A 16,212-nucleotide genomic window follows, 5' to 3' on the forward strand; every position below is an offset into this window, starting at 1 on the left:
CCCCCCCCACCTCTCCGCAGCTTAACCCTCTTCGCCCCCCATCTCCCTCCGCTCCTCCCCCTCTCCCTTCCCATCCCCTCGGCACCGTCCTCGTCCGCTCGACTGTGTATATTCTCATGACCCTATTTATTTTGTTAATGAAATGTACATCGCCTCGATTCTATCCGGTCGCCATCGGTTTTTACGAGACGTCCTTCCTCTCGACTCTATCTATCGCCATCGTTCTCGTCCATCCGTCTCCCCCGATCGGACCGTGAGCCCGTCGAACGGCGGGGACCGTCTCTATCTGTCGCCGACTTGTTCATTCCAAGCGCTTAGTCCAGTGCTCTGCACCTAGTAAGCGCTCAATAGATACTATTGAATGAATGAATGAATGACTGGCATGAGGAGAGACAGGAGGCAGGGAGGTCAGCAAGGAGGCTGATGCGGTCATCCAGGCGGGAGAGAATGAGCGGTCGGATTAACGGGGAGACAGATTGGATAGAAAAGAAAGGGCGGATCTTGTAAAGGTGGGACCGCCAGGGTTTAGTGATGGATTCAATATGTGGGTTGAACGAGAGGGAGGAATCAAGGATGATGCCAAGGTTAGGGGCTTGTGAGACAGGAAGGGTGGTGGTGATGTCTACAGTGATGGGAAAGTCACGGAGAGGACAGGGTTAGGATGGGAAGATGAGGAGCTCTGTTTTGGACGTGTTTAAGTTTAACGGGAGGCCAGCCAAATAGAGATCTCCTGAAGGTGGGAGGAGGTGAGCGACTGGAAAGAGGGAGAGACCTCAGGGCTGGAGGTGGAGATTTGGAAATTATTTATTCAACTATATTTATTGAGCGCTTACTGGGTACAGAGCACTGTGCTAAGTGCTTGGGAAGTACAGTTCAGCAACAGTCGTCCACAGAGAGGTGGTAGCTGAAGCCATGGGAGCGAATGAGTTCTCCAAGGGAGTGAGTGTAGATGGAGAATAGAAGGGGACCCAGAACTGAACCTTGAGGGACCCCCACAGTTAGAGGAGGGGCGGGGGAGGAGCCCCCAGAGACGACTGAGAATTAACGACCAGAGAGAGAAGAGGAGAACCGGGAGAGGACGGCGTCCGGGAAGCCGAGGTGAGGTGAGGTTTCCGGGAGCAGGGGGTGGCCCGCGGGGTCGAAGGCAGCCGAGAGGTGGAGGAGGATGAGGATGGAGTAGAGGCCGGTGGATCTGGCCAGAAGGAGATCGTCGGTGACCTTCGAGAGGCCCGTTTCTGTGGAGCGAAGGGGACTGAAGCCAGTTTGGAGGGGGTCAAGGAGAGAATTTGAGGAGCGGAACTCGAGACGGCGGGTGTAGTCGACTCCCCCGAGGAGTTCGGAGAGGAAGGGCGGGAGGGAGATGGGGCCGTAACCGGTGGTAGCTGGGGAGGGGTCGAGGGAGGCTTTCTTTAGGATAGGGGAGCTCTCCCAAGCTCTCAGTACAGTTTTCTGCACCCAGTACACTGTCAGCCTCTTGAGGGCAGGATTCATGTCTACTAACTCTATTGGACTCTCCCAAGCACTCAGTACAGTGCTCTCCACCCAGAAGACTGTAAGGTCCTTGAGGACGGGGATCGTGTCTGCTACCTCTTATTGACTCTCCCAAGCGCTCAGTACAGCGCTTTGCATAGAGTAGTCTGTCAACAACCCAAGGGCAGGGACTGTGCAAACTAGCTCTATTGTACTTTTGCTAGTGCTCAGTACAGTGTTCTGCACAAAGTAAGTCCTCAGATAAAACTGTTGATTGAAACCTAGCAGAAATGGAAGCACCTGAATTATACACTCAATCTTCTCCCGGTTCTTCTCCTATCTCTCCGGCCGCTCATTCTCAATTTCCTTCGCGGGCTCCTCCTCCGCCTCCCGCCCCCTCACTGTGGGGGTCCCTCAAGGCTCAGTTCTGGGTCCCCTTCTATTTTCCATCTCCACCCCCTCCCTCGAAGAACTCATCCGCTCCCCCGGCTTCAACTCCCCCCTCTATGTGGATGACACCCAAATCTCCCTCTCCAGCCCCGATCTCTTTCCCTCTCTCCAGACGCACGTCTCCTCCCGCCTTCAAGACGTCTCTACTTTCATTCAGTAGTACTTATTGAGCGCTTACTATGTGCAGAGCACTGTACTAAGCGCTTGGAATGTACAAGTCGGCAACAGGTAGAGACGGTCGCTGCCGTTTGACGGGTTTACGGGGGGGCAGACAAATTTAGCTGTCCTCCCCTTCATGTACTTAGCTGTCCTCCCGTCACCTCAAACTTAACCTGACCAAAACAGAGCTCCTCATCTTCCTACCCAAACCCTGTCCTCCACCTGATTTTCCCATTACTATCGACAGCATCACCATCCTTCCCGTCTCACAAGCTCGTATCCTTGGCCTTTTCCTCGACTCACCTTTCTTTTACAACCCACATGGTCAATCTGTCACCAAATCCCTCAAAGCATCACTAAAATCTGCTTTTTCCTCCCCGTTCAAAATGCGAATCCAAATGCTTCTCCTCTCCCGCCTGGACGACTGCATCAGCCTCCTCGCTGACCTCCCTGCCTCCTGTCTCTCACCACTCTGGTCCCGCCTGATTAATAATAATAATAATAATAATAATAATAATAATAATAATGTTGGTATTTGTTAAGCGCTTACTATGTGCCGAGCACTGTTCTAAGCGCTGAGGTAGATACAGGGTCATCGGGTTGTCCCACATGAGGCTCACAGTCTTAATCCCCATTTTACAGAGGAGGTAACTAGACCGTAAACCCGTCACTGGGCAGGGATTATCTCTATCTGTTGCCGAATTGTACATTCCAAGCGCTTGGTTCAGTGCTCTGCCCATAGTAAGCGCTCAATAAATACTATTGAATGACTTCACTTTGCTACCCACGTCACTTTTCAAAGAAAAACCGTTCTGACCACATCTCTTCATTCTTCAAGACGCTCCAGGGGTTGCTCATGCGTTCTATTCATGTCGGTCTCTTCCTCTAGACTGTCAAGTCATTGTAGGCAGGGAATGTATCTTTTTACGGTTCTATTGTATTCTCCCAAGCGCTTAGTACAGTCCTCTGCACACAGTAAGCGCTCAATAAATACGACTGACTGACTTCCTAGTCTCCTTGTGTGGTCTGCAGTGGAGAGAGCGGGATGTGTAAGCTTGGTGTGGGCAGGGGATGTGTCTGTTCATTGTTGTCTTGTACTCACCCAAGCGTTTAGGACAGTGCTCTGCACACAGTAAGCACTCGCTACAGATGAGTGAATGAGTTGAATGAATTGAATGAATGAATTGAATGAATTGAATGAATGAATGAACATGTTCTCGGGGAAGCAGCGTGGCTCGGTGGAAAGAACAAGGAGCGTGGCTCAGTGGAAAGAAACCGGGCTTGGGAGTCAGAGGTCATGGGTTCGAATCCCGACTCTGCCCCTTGTCAGCTGTGTGACTGTGGGCAAGTCACTTCACTTCTCTGTGCCTCAGTTCCCTCATCTGTAAAACGGAGGTGAAGACCGTGAGCCTCACGTGGGACAACCTCATTCCCCTGTATCTCCCCCAGCGCTTAGAACAGTGCTCTGCACGTAGTAAGCGCTTAACAACTACCAACATTATTATTTTTATTCTCTGAGGCAGGGCGGACTCAGACCCTGCTGCCTGACTGACTCTGATGGATCGATTAATTGATTCATCAGTAGGCCGGAAGCTCGCTGTGGTCAGGGGACGCGTCTGCCAAGTCTGCGGCATTGTCCTCTCCCAAGCGCTTAGTACAATGCTCTGCACACAGTAAGTGATCAATAAATACCATTGATCGATTGGTATTTATTGTGGGCAGGGATCGTGTCTACCAACTCAGTAATGTACTCCCATGACCTTCTGACCTTCTGAGGTGTTCATTAAGCGCTAACCTGTGAGCCCGTTATTGGACAGGGTTGGTCTCTATCTGTTGTCGTAATTGTCCATTCCAAGCGCTTAGTCCAGTGCTCTGCACATAGTAAGCGCTCAATAAATACTATTGTATGATGAATGAATGAATGAAGCACTGGGGTAGATATAAGCGAACCAGGTTGGACACAGTCCCTGTCCCCCATGGGGCTCGCAGTCTCAATCCCCATTTGACAGAGGAGGGAACTGAGGCCCAGAGAAGTGAAGCGACTCGCCCAAGGTCACACAGCAGACAGGTGGCAGAGCCGGGATTAGAACCCAGGTCCTTCTGACTCCCAGGCCCGGCCTCTACCCACTAGGCCACGCTTCTATCAGATGTCACAATTACGGTTGCTTTTGGTCAGTCAATCAGTCGTATTTATCGAGCACATACTACGTGCAGAACTCTGTGCTAAGCGCCTGGGAGAGTACCATATAACAACAGCCAGAAATAATAATAATAATAATGTTGGAATTTGTTAAGCGCTTACTATGTGCAGAGCACTGTTCTAAGCGCTGGGGTAGATACAGGGTGATCAGGTTGTCCCACGCGAGGCTCACAGTTAATCCCGATTTTACGGATGAGGTAACTGAGGCCCAGAGAAGTGAAGTGACTCACCCACAGTCCCACAGCTGACAAGTGGCGGAGCCGGGAGTCGAACCCATGACCTCTGACTCCCCAGCCCGGGCTCTTTCCACTGAGCCACGCTGCTTCCCAATATTCCCTGCCCACAGTGAGCTCCAGGGAGCCAAGGGTATGGGGTGGAAAATTGAGTGGAATTTTCCCAAATTCCAGGTTTTTCCCTCCAATAAACCCAGCGTTTATCCACGAGGAGAGAGGGAGACCACATTTACACTTTCGTCAGGCATTTCATTCTGACAGCTGTTACCCCTTCTTCAAATCCTAGTATTATTTCGAGCCCATTAATAGGTTTTTTTTACACTTAATCCCTTAATCTTTACTTGTTTGGCTTTTAGCATGGTTCACATGAGGTAGTTTTTTTTCCCCCCCTTTTAGGGTTTCGGTTGACGAGAAGAGAGGCAAGCCTGTGGCAAGGATCGAAAAAAAACCCAGCACAAAAATCCCAAGGCTTACGGGAGGGTGGAAATTTTTTGATCTTCAGGTAGAGCTTTGCCAGATGTTCTAAGTACTAACTTGTCTTTTCGGGTCTTCGCGTAAAATCATTTAGTTTCTCCGTGGGCCGGTGCTTACTGAGGGTTACGGAAGGAAGAGGGAAGAAGTCTCAGGCCCCGGGGCGGGGAGGGGAGAAATGTTCCCAGAGGAATCGTGGAGAGGGGTCGACGCTGACTTCTTTCCCCTGGCTATAGTCATTCGTTTATTCATTCATTCAATCGTATTAATTGAGCGCTTACCTTGTGCAGAGCACTGTACTAAGCGCTTTGGAGGATGATAGTAGTAATTATTATTAATTATCGGTACTTGTTAAGTGCTTACCATGTGCCAGGCGCTGTTCTAAGCACTGGGGTGGATACAAGTTTAATCAGGTCGGCCACAGTCCCCGTCCCACGTGGGGCTCACCGTCTTCATCCCCGTTTTCCAGAAGAGGAAACTGAGGGCCAGAGAAGTGAAGTGACCGGGCCAAGGTCACACAGCGGACAAGGGGCGGAGCCGGGATTAGAACTCAGGTCCTCCTGGCTCTCCGGCCCGGCTCGAGCTACTAAGCCAGGCTGCTTCTCAATACATCAATAAGGAAGACGGTACGACAGTAAACGGATACGTTCCCTGCTCACAAGGAGCTTACAGTCTAGGCCCAGGTGATGGTCTGGTAGCCACCTTCCCAGACGCGGATAGGGGCCATGACTTCTTTTTTTATTTTACGGTATCTATTAAGCTCTTACTGTGTGTCAAACACTGTTCTAAAGGCTGGGGTAGATATAAGATAATCAGGTTGGACACAGTCCCTGTCCCACGTGGGACCCGCAGTCTTAATCTCCATATTACAGATGGGGGAACCGAGGCCCAGAGAAGTGAAGTGACTTACCCAAGGTCACCCAGCGGACAAGAGGCGGCGTGATTGAGCGATTGGTGATGATGTTGGTATTTGTTAAGCGCTGACTATGGGCAGAGCACTGTTCTAAGCGCTGGGGGAGATACGGGGTCATCAGGTTGTCCCACGTGAGACACACAGTTAATCCTCATTTTCCAGATGAGGTCACTGAGGCCCAGAGAAGTGAAGTGACTCGCCCACAGTCACCCAGCTGACTTGTGGCAGAGCCGGGATTCGAACCCATGACCTCTGACTCCCAAGCCCGGCCTCTTTCCACTGAGCCACACTGCTTAGAGGATTGATAAGTCCTCTAAGGCCTCCAGCCTCGTTGGCATGTTTAGGTGTGGGGGCCTTGCAACCTTCCTGGCGTTCTAGATTCTAATCCCGGCTCCGCCACTTGTCTGCTGTGACACTTGGGCAAGTCACTTCAATTTTCTGGGCCTCAGTTCCCTCATTTATTCACTCGGTGCTTACTGTGTGCGGAACACTGTCCTAAGCGCTTGGAACGTACAGTTCGGCAACAGATAGAGGCGATCCCTGCGCAACAACGGGCTCACGGTCTAAAAGGGGGAGACGGACCACAAAACAAAACAAGTAGGCATCAGTACCATCAAGATAAATAGAATCAGCGATATATACACCTCATTAATAAAATAGAGTAATAAATAATATATACAAATATACACAAGTGCGGTGCGGAGGGAGAGGGGATAGAGCAGAGGGAGGGAGTAGGGGGAATTGGGAGGAGGGTTGGGGGTCATCTGGAAAACGGGGATTAATAACAATAACAATAATGTTGGTATTTGTTAAGCGCTTACTATGTGCCGAGCACTGTTCTAAGCACTGGGGTAGACACAGGGGAATCAGGTTGTCCCACGTGGGGCTCACCGTCTTCATCCCCATTTTACAGATGAGGTCACTGAGGCACCGAGAAGTGAAGTGACTTGCCCAAAGTCACACAGCTGACAAGTGGCCGAGCCGGGATTCGAACCCATGACCTCTGACTCCAAAGCCCGGGCTCTTTCCACTGAGCCACGCTGCTTCTCAGCGTGCTTAATCTGCTTCTCAGATTAAGACTTTGAGCCCCATGTGGGACAGGGACTATGTCCAATCTGATTACCTTGTATCTACCCCAGTGCTTAGTACAGTGCCTGGCACATAGTAAGTGCTTAAAAAATACCATAATTATCGTTCATGTTAAATGAGGCCCAGAGAAGTAAAGTGACTTGTCCAAGGTCACACAGAAAGCAATTGGCAGAGTCGGGAATGGAACCCAGGTTCTCTGATTCCCCGGCCTGGGCTCTTTCCTCTAGTCCGTGCTGCTTCTCTATTCAGCCACAATAGTAATAGTTATAATAATAATCATGGTATTTGCTAAGCTTTTACTACGTGCCAGGCACTGTACTAAGCGCTGGGGTGGACACGAGGAAATCGGGTTGGAAGCAGTCCCCGTCCTACGTGGGGCTTCCGGTCTCCATCCCCATTTTCCAGATGAGGGAACCGAGGCCCAGAGAAGTGAAGTGAGTTGCTGAAGGTCACACAGCAGACAAGTGGCGGAGCCAGGATTAGAACCCGTGACCTCCTGACCCCCAGGCCCGGGCCCCATACTTTAGGCCACACTGCTTCAAAGGCGAACATCACCATCGGCGGGATGGTGGTGGTGAGATAAGGTTTACTGAGCACCCACCGGGGGCCCTGCACTGTACCGAGCGCCTCCGGGACAGGTTACCGTACCGGCCGTGAAGATCTGAGCCGTGATGAGTGAAATAGAAGCGGTTGAGGCCCGAGAAACTGCTCTGCGACGGTTGAAATGAATGGGTTTAGCCAATTAGCGGTGATAAACGATCTCACTGCCCCTTAGCGAAGCTCCCGTGGCCAACGGCTAAACCTCGAGGAGCGTTATCGGCCTCAATAGGAATCTGCAAAAGGTCAGCCTTTCGCCGTTAAACGCCCAAGAAAAGCCAACGAGCGTTTGGTCCGTCAAACTCGGTTTCGCCGAGCGCGAAGATGAGTTCATCGGCTCGTGCGTCGTTCAGTCGAGTTCGATGAGCGCTCGCCGCCTGCGGAACACCGTACCGAGCGCTGGGGAGAGGGCAGCGGAGCGATAAACGGACCCGTTCCCCGCCCACGACGAGCTCGCCGTCTCGGAGCCGAAGGCGGATGGGAAAGCAGGACGTCAGCTTTGGGAAATGGGTTTATCTCCTGCCGTTCGGCTCCGCGGGGCCAGACTCCCCGATCCTGCCTCTGGCCACGGTGGAAGCTGGACCCGACTTCCCGCTTCAGGGCCGGGCTAGGTCAGAGGTCACTGGCTAGGTCAGAGGTCACCGGTCACTGGATAGAGGTGGGTAAGCCCCCCGATTTAGGCTGGTCCGGAGAGCCGGACCCCGTCGTCCCCCAGAAGTTTCCCCTCTGGGAATTTATCAGGAATGCCTGGAATTTAGTGAGAATTCTAATCCCGGCGCCTCCGTTTGTCTGCTGTTTGACCTTGGGTAAGTCGCTTCATCTCTCGACGCCACGGAGGAGCAGCGCGGCACAGTGGAGAGGGCCCGGGCCTGTGAGTCAGAAGGTCTTGGGTTCTAATGCGGCCTCTGCCGCTTGTCTGCCGTGTGACCTTGGGCAAGTCGTTTCACTTCATGGGCCTCAGTTGTCTCATCTGTAAAACAGGGATTGAGACTCTGAGCCCTAGCCCGTCGATGGGCAGGGATTAGCTCTATCTGTTGCCGAATTGTCCATTCCAAGCGCTTAGTACGGTGTTCTGCACATAGTAAGCGCTCTATAAATACTATTGAATGAATGAATGTATTCATTCAGTTGCATTTATTGAGTGCTTACTTGTACTAAGCACTTGGGAAAGTCCAATACAGCAATAAAGAGAGACAGTCTCTGTCCAGAACGAGCTCACTCTCTAGAGGGGGAGGAGAAAGACATCAATACAAGCAGACATCAATATAAATAAATAAAATGACAGATGGATACATAAGTGCCGTGGCGCGGGAAGAGGGGGAAGAGCAAAGGGAGTGAGTCGGGATGAAGCGGGAGGGAGTGGGAGATGAGAAAAGGGCCTTAGTCTGGGAAGGCTTCTCGCAGGAAGTATGACTTCAGTAAGACTTCGAAGGAGAGGAGAGTCATTTTCTGTGGGATTTGAGGAGGGAGGGCGTTCCCGGCCAGAGGCGGGACGGGGGCCGGGGATCGGCGGAGAGACGGGTGAGAACTAGGGCAAGGGAGAAGGTTATCGGCGGCAGAGGAGCGGAGTGTGCGGGCCGGGCGGGAGAAGGAGAGAAGGGAGGTGAGGGAGGACGGGGCCGGGGGATGGGAGGCTTTAAAGCCAATGGTGAGGAGTTTTTGTTTGATATGGAGGTGAAGATTTTTGAGGAGGGGGGTGACATGCCTAGAACGTTTCTTTAGAAAGATGATCGGGGCAGCGGGGTGAAGTGTGGACTGGAGTGGGGAGAGGCAGGAGGTTGGGAGGTCAGAGAGGAGGCTGATGAAGGCGGGAGAGGATGAATGATTGTACTAACGTGATAGTGGTTTGGATGGAGAGGAAGGGAGGATCTTGGTGAGGTTGCGAAGGAGGGACCGATAGGATTTGGTGACGGATTGGATATATGGGATGAATGAGAGAGCGGAGTGAAGGTTGACACCAAGGTTACGGGCCTGTGAGACGGGAAGGATGGGGGTGTCACGTACAGTGACGGGAAAGTCTGGGAGAGGAGAGGGGTTGGGAGGGAAGATAAGGAGCTGTGCTTTGGACGTGTTAAGTTTGAGGTGGCGGGAGGACAGCCAGGTGGAGTCGTCCCGAAGGCGGGAGGAGATGTCAGCCTGGAGGGAGGGAGAGAGAACAGGGAAGGAGTTGGAGATTTGGGGATCATCTGCGTAGAGATGAGAGTTGAAGCTGTGGGAGCGAATGAGTTCTCCAAGAGAATGGGAGCCGAAGGAGAATAGAAGGGGACCCGCAACTGAAACTTGAAGGATGCCCCCCACCGTGGGGATGGGAGAGGGAGGAGGAGCCGCGAAGGAGACAGAACCAACAGCCAGAGAGATGAGAGGAGAACCGGGGGAGGACGGAGTCCGTGAAGCCGAGGTTGGATAACGTGTTGAGGAGAAGGGGACGCTCCACAGTGTCGAAGGCAGCCGAGAGGTGGAGGAGGATGAGGACGGAGTAGAAGGCGTTGGATTTGGCAAGAAGGAGGGCATCGGAGAAGGGGCCTTGGAGAGGGTCGTTTCAGGGGAGTGGAGGGGACGGAAGCCAGGTCGGAGGGGGCCCGGGAGAGAGTTGGAGGAGAGGAATTGGAGGCAGCGGGTGTAGACGACTCGCTCAAGGAGTTTGGAGAGGAAGGGTAGGAGGGAGATGGGGTGAAAACTGGAGGGAGCCGGGGGTTTAAGAGAGGGTGGGGGAGACGTAGGCAGGAAGCAGCGTGGCTCAGTGGAAAGAGGCCGGGCTTAGGAGTCAGAGGTCATGGATTCTAGTCCCGGTTCTGCCGCTTGTCAGCGGTGTGACTTTGGGCAACTTCTCTGTGCCTCAGTGACCTCATCTGGAAAATGGGGATGAAGACTGTGAGCCCCACGTGGGGCGACCTCATCATCTTGTATCCCTCCCAGCACTTAGAACAGTGCTTCACACGTAGGAAATGCTTAGCAGATGCCACCATCATCATCATCGTAGGCATGTTTGAAGCTGTGGGGAAGAGGCCATAGGAGAGTGAATGGTTGAGGCTGGCAGTTAAGGAAGGAGGGAAGGAGGGGGCGAGAGTTTTTATAAGGTGACATATGATTAAAGCCAATGTGATTCCAGGGAATTCCCCCGTGTAACTGCCCCCTCTAGACCGAAAGATCGTTGTGGGCAGGGAATGGATCTGTTTATTGTTGCATTGTCCTCTCCCAAGCACTTAGTAGAGTGCTCTGCACAGGGTAAGCGCTCAATAAATACGATTGAATGAATGAATGAATGAATGGGATCCGACGCACACGTGGAGGGGGTAGTATTGGAGAGGAGGCAGGAGATGTCCTCGGATACTGCTGGGAAGGATGGAAAATTGAGGAGGGGAAGAGGCGATTTTGGGAAGAAGCAGCATGGCTTAGTGGAAAGAGCCCAGGCTTGGGATTCAGAGGCCCTGGGTTCTAATCCCAGCTCTGCCACTTGTCTGCTGTGTGACCTTGGGCGAGCCACTTCACCTCTCTGGGCCTAAGTGACCTCAACTGGAAAACGGGGATGAAGACTGGGAGCCCCATGTGAGACAACCTCATGACCTTGTATCTACCCCAGCGCTTAGAACAGTGTCTGGCACGTAGTAAGCCCTTAACAAATACCATTATTATTATTATTATTATTTTATCTTGTCTCTACCATGGCGCTTAGTGCAGACGCTGGCATATAGGAAGGACTTGAGAAATGCCACAATTATCATTATTATTAGAGGGGCTAAGTGAGAAGTTAAGTGACTTGCCCAAGGTCACGCAGCAAACAACTGCCAGAGCCGGGAATCGCCACCTTTCTCGTTTGGGTCCCGATGTCCCGGCTGCTTTGGGCGACTCCTAAACTCTTGGAACGCGACTTGCACTTATTCCAGAGTTAATAAGGAAACGAATCGACCCCTGCCACTTGGATATTTAAAAGCACGTTTGGTTTTTTTTTTTTTTTTTGCAGTGAATCTGAGCGAAATCCCGAAGGAAAATAAATAATTTCGTCCATGGAGGGGAGAGGACGACAGGAGAAAAGGAACTCCGGAAAAAGATTTTCCCAGGATGGCGGGCTCGCGGTACGTACTGAAATATTCATTTACCTCTCTTGACGTTCCGGCTTAAGAAGGGTGATTTCTCCCACCGAATTTCCTCAGCCTTCTGCCTTTGAAATGACCATTCCAGATCCGCCTTTAGAAGCGTTCCCCGGAGTTTCATTTCATTTATTTTTCATCAGTTCCCAAAGCCGGCGGGTGGCAGGAATGTTTGTAGAGTGTCTTAATGGGAGCGGGCCCAAATCTGTCAGCGTAATGTATAATTGCTGTAATTCTAGCTGAAGGGAGACATCTTAGACAAAACATCATTGTGGCGGTCTTACTCGGTGTAAGGACTAAATAAAGTTAGGTTTGGAGTTTGTCTTCGCGAATTAAAGGGAAAATATTGAGTGGGGCTGACGAGGAGTCAGCGTCGGTACGTTTATAAGCTCAGAGGATGATGATAGTAATAATTCTTGTGGTATTTATTAAGCACCTACAAAGTGATAAATAATAATAGTAATAATTCTTGTGGTATTTCTTAAGCACCTTCGAAGTGATAAATAATAATAATAATGATGTTGGTATTTGTTAAGCGCTTACTAGGTGCAGAGCACTGTTCTAAGCACTGGGGTAGGCACGGGGAAATCGGGTCGTCCCACGTGGGGCTCACGGTCTTAATCCCCATTTTACAGATGAGGTCACTGAGGCACAGAGAAGTGAAGTGACTTGCCCACAGTCACACAGCTGACAAGTGGCAGAGCAGGAATTCGAACCCATGACCTCTGACTCCAAAGCCCCTGCTCTTTCCACTGAGCCATGCTGCTTCTCCAATAGTAATCATTCTTGTGATATTTAGTAAGCACCTACGAAGTGACAAGCCCTCTTTAAGCGCTGCGGTAGATACTAGGTAATCAGGGTGTCCCACCGGAGGCTCCCGGTCCTCATCCCCATTTTCCAGATGGGGTAGCTGAGGCCCAGAGGAGTGAAGTGACATGCCCCAGGCCACACGGCATGCAGGCGGAGGAGCCGGGATTAGAACCCGGGACCTCTGACTCCCAGGCCCGCGTTCTTTCTGCTAGAACACACCGTTTCCTTCTCCCGGAAGATCACGTTCCAATCTCCCTCTCTCCGCCACCCCTAAAAGAGGGGAATTCTGCCTCTCTCTTTTATTTTTAATGGTATTCGTTAAGCGCGTACCGTGAGCCAGGTACCGAACTAAGCGCTGCGGGAGATACGGGCCAAACAGGTGGACACGGTCCCCGTCTCCCGGGGGGCTCACGGTCCTAATTCCCTTTTGCCGATGAGGGAACTGAGGCCCAGGGAAGTGAAGTGACTTCTCCAAGGTCATGCGGCAGACCAGCGGAGGAGCGAGGATTAGAACGCGGGTCCTTCGGACTCCATCTGCGCTCCATCCGCGAGGCCAAGCTACTTCTCGTCTGTAAAATCCAATGGTGTTTATTGAGCGCTTACTACGTGCAGAGCACCGTACTGAGCGCTTGGAATGAACAAGTCGGCCACAGTCTGTAAAATGGGGATTGTGAGCCCCAACTGGGACAGGGTTCTGTTGCCCACCCTGACCAGCTTGGATCTAACGCAGTGCTCAGTACGGATCCCCGATTAGACCGTGCGCCCGTCAGACGGCAGGGACCGTCTCTATCTGTTGCCGACCTGTCCATTCCGAGCGCTTAGTACGGTGCTGGGCACATAGGAAGCGCTCAATAAATACTATTGAATGAATGAATGAATACAGTGCCCGGCTCATAGTAAGCGCTTAACAAATACCACTAAAAAAGCCAAACTACCCCTGTGCTCAGCACAGCATGCGGCACATAGTGAATGGTTTAAGTAGGAGACACGGTGTCTGTCGTTGGGATGCGGGGGGGGGTGGGAAATTTTCCTAAGAGCTTTCCAAGCTTTGAGTCTCCTTCCCGACTGGCTTCCCACCGGTTTTCGGCCCTTCCCTGATCTCTGGTACGGCAGTGGGTCCAGAGATTCCAGATTTATACTCCGGGCTTATAGACGTGATCCCTGCCTTCGAAGAGTTGACAGTCTGCTGTGTGCAGAGCACTGTACTGAGCGCTTGGGAGAGGATAGTAGAGTTAGTATTCAGTCGTTCATTCATTCATTCATTCCATCAATCTTATTTATTGAGCGCTTCCTGGGTGCAGAACACTTGGAAGTCAGAAGGGACTGGGTTCTAATCCCTGAACGAATGAATGAATGATTTGCACATATTAAGCGCTTAACAGATGCCATCATACATTTAGTGGAAAGAACCCGGGCTCGGGAGTCAGAGGTCGTGGGTTCTAATCCCGGCTCCACCACTTGTCTGCTGGGTGACCTGGGGCAAGTCACTTAACTTCTCTGTGCCTCAATTACCTCATCAGTAAAAAAGGGGATTAAAAAAAAAAAAAGTGAGCCCCGTGCGGGACACTCTGATGACCCTATATCTACCCCGGCGCTTAGAACAGTGCTCTGCACGTAGTAAGTGCTTAAATACCATAATTGTTATTATTATTATTATATTCATTCAATCACATTTACTGAGCGCTTACTGCGTGCGGAGCGCTGGTCTAAGCGGTCGACGCGATGGCAGTGACGATCGCGATGCTAAACTGATGACGTGATGCTACGATGCTGCTGAAGGTGGTGATGATGTCGGTGTCAGTCTGTCAGATGTATTTACTGAACACTTACTGGGCGTAGACGATAGTATTAAGCACTTGGGAGAGGACAATAGAACGGACACCGCCCCTGCCCACCACAGACTTACAGTCTAGAGGGGGAGATGGACATGGATAGAAATAAATAAATGCGGGCATAAGCGGTGTGGGATTGGAGGGGGGGGGGATGAAGGAAGGGAACGAGTCGGGGCGACGCGGAAGGGCGCGGGAGAAGAGCAGAGGAGGGCGCGGTCGGGGAAGGCCTCCGGGAGGAGGTGGGCCTTCAGGAAGGTTTTGAAGCGGGGGAGAGTCGTCGTCTGGGGATTTGAGGAAGGAGGGCACTGCAGGCCAGAGGCGGGACGGGAGCAAGAGGTCGACGGCGGGAGAGACGAGCTGGAGGCCCAGGGAGTAGGTTGGCGTTAGAGGAGCAGAGCGCGTGGGCTGGGTCGGAGTAGAAGAGGAGCGAGGAGCGGGAGGAGGGGGCGAGAGGAAACCGGGTGAAAGACTTCTTGTTGAGGAGGTGGAACAGAAGTGGTTAGGCGTTCCGGGGTGCGGAACACTGTACTAAACCTCGGGGGACTGGAGATTGGAAAATAGAAAGCGGGGAGAGGGTGTCGGCAATGGATCCGTAAAGAGGGATGAAAGCAGAAGTGCAGAAAATCTAAAGATGAAGACAGAGCTGAGCAAGGGCCCCGAGTGGGGGGGAACGCAGAATTTCTCCACGGCCTCGGCTGCCGCAGCCTCCCTGGGGCCTCGTGGTGGGGAGGCCGGGTTGCGGCTGCTTCTCTCGCCCCTTTCCACCCCACCCCGGGGCGAGGGGAGGCGCGTCACGGGGGCTACGCGGGGAGAGTGCGGCCTCATGGAGGTAGCCGGGGCCCGGGAGTCGGAAGGATCCGGGTTCTAATCCCGCCTCTGCCAGTTGCTTAGCCGCGTGACCTTGGGCCAGTCACCTCACTTCTCTGGGCCTCCGTTTCCTCAACTGTAAAATGGGGATACGATGATGACGGGATTGGTTAAACGCCTCACTGTGTGCCAGACACTGTACTAAGCGCTGGGGTCGATGCCAGCAGATCGGGTTGGACCCAGTCCCCGTCCCATGTGGGGGCTCACAGTCTCAATCCCCATTTTAGAGAGGAGGGAACTGAGGCCCAGAGAAGCAAAGTGACTTGCCCAGGTCACACGGCAGACAAGTGGCTGAGCCGGGATTAGAACCCACGACCTTCTGTCTCCCAGGCCCTTGCTCGATCCATTACGCCGTGCTGCTTGTCATCTGTTTTCATCTGATAGCTGTTCTCCTTCCTTGCTAGACTGTGAACCCCACGCGGGACACCGGGCGTAGCCTGAGGGAGAGAGGCCGGGCTTTTGGGAGTCCAAAGGATCTGGGTTGTAATCCCGCTTTGGCCAATTGCTTGCCGTGTGACCTTGGGCCAGTCACTTGGCTTCTCTGGGCCTCCGTTTCCTCAACTGGACACCCGTTCCCCTTCCTGATTAGACTCTGAGCCCCATGCAGGACGGGGACTGTGTTCGACCTGATTAATCTGTAATAATAATAATGATGTTGGTATCTGTTAAGCGCTTACTATGTGCAGAGCACTGTTCTAAGCGCCGGGGTAGATGCAGGGGAATCGGGTCGTCCCCCGTGAGGCTCCCGGTTAATCCCCATTTTCCAGTTGAGGTCACCGAGGCCCAGAGAAGTGAAGTGACTCGCCCACGGTCACGCAGCTGACGGGTGGCAGAGCCGGAAGTCGAACCCATGACCTCTGACTCCCAAGCCCGGGCTCTTTCCACTGAGCCACGCTGCCTCCCCGTACCTACTCCGCCTCTTGGAATAATAATGTTGGTATTGGTCAAGCGCTTACTACGTGCCGAGCACCGTTCTAAGCACCGGGGGAGATACGGGGTCATCGGGTTGTCCCACGTGGGGCTCCCAGTTAAT

The 16,212-nt window shown here is 52.4% G+C and overlaps 1 long non-coding RNA gene across 1 annotated transcript in view; it reads left to right on the forward strand.

Annotated features, from left to right (window-relative positions):
• LOC120638665 overlaps positions 1 to 16,212 on the forward strand; it is a 122,091-nt gene that overhangs the window by 32,104 nt on the left and 73,775 nt on the right. The window contains exon 2 of the long non-coding RNA XR_005660506.1: positions 11,544 to 11,655. This is a non-coding gene — a long non-coding RNA (uncharacterized LOC120638665). The remainder of the gene's footprint in view (positions 1 to 11,543; positions 11,656 to 16,212) is intronic.

This window comes from Ornithorhynchus anatinus, chromosome 1 (assembly GCF_004115215.2).
Source record: "Ornithorhynchus anatinus isolate Pmale09 chromosome 1, mOrnAna1.pri.v4, whole genome shotgun sequence".
Lineage (NCBI taxonomy): Eukaryota > Metazoa > Chordata > Mammalia > Monotremata > Ornithorhynchidae > Ornithorhynchus > Ornithorhynchus anatinus.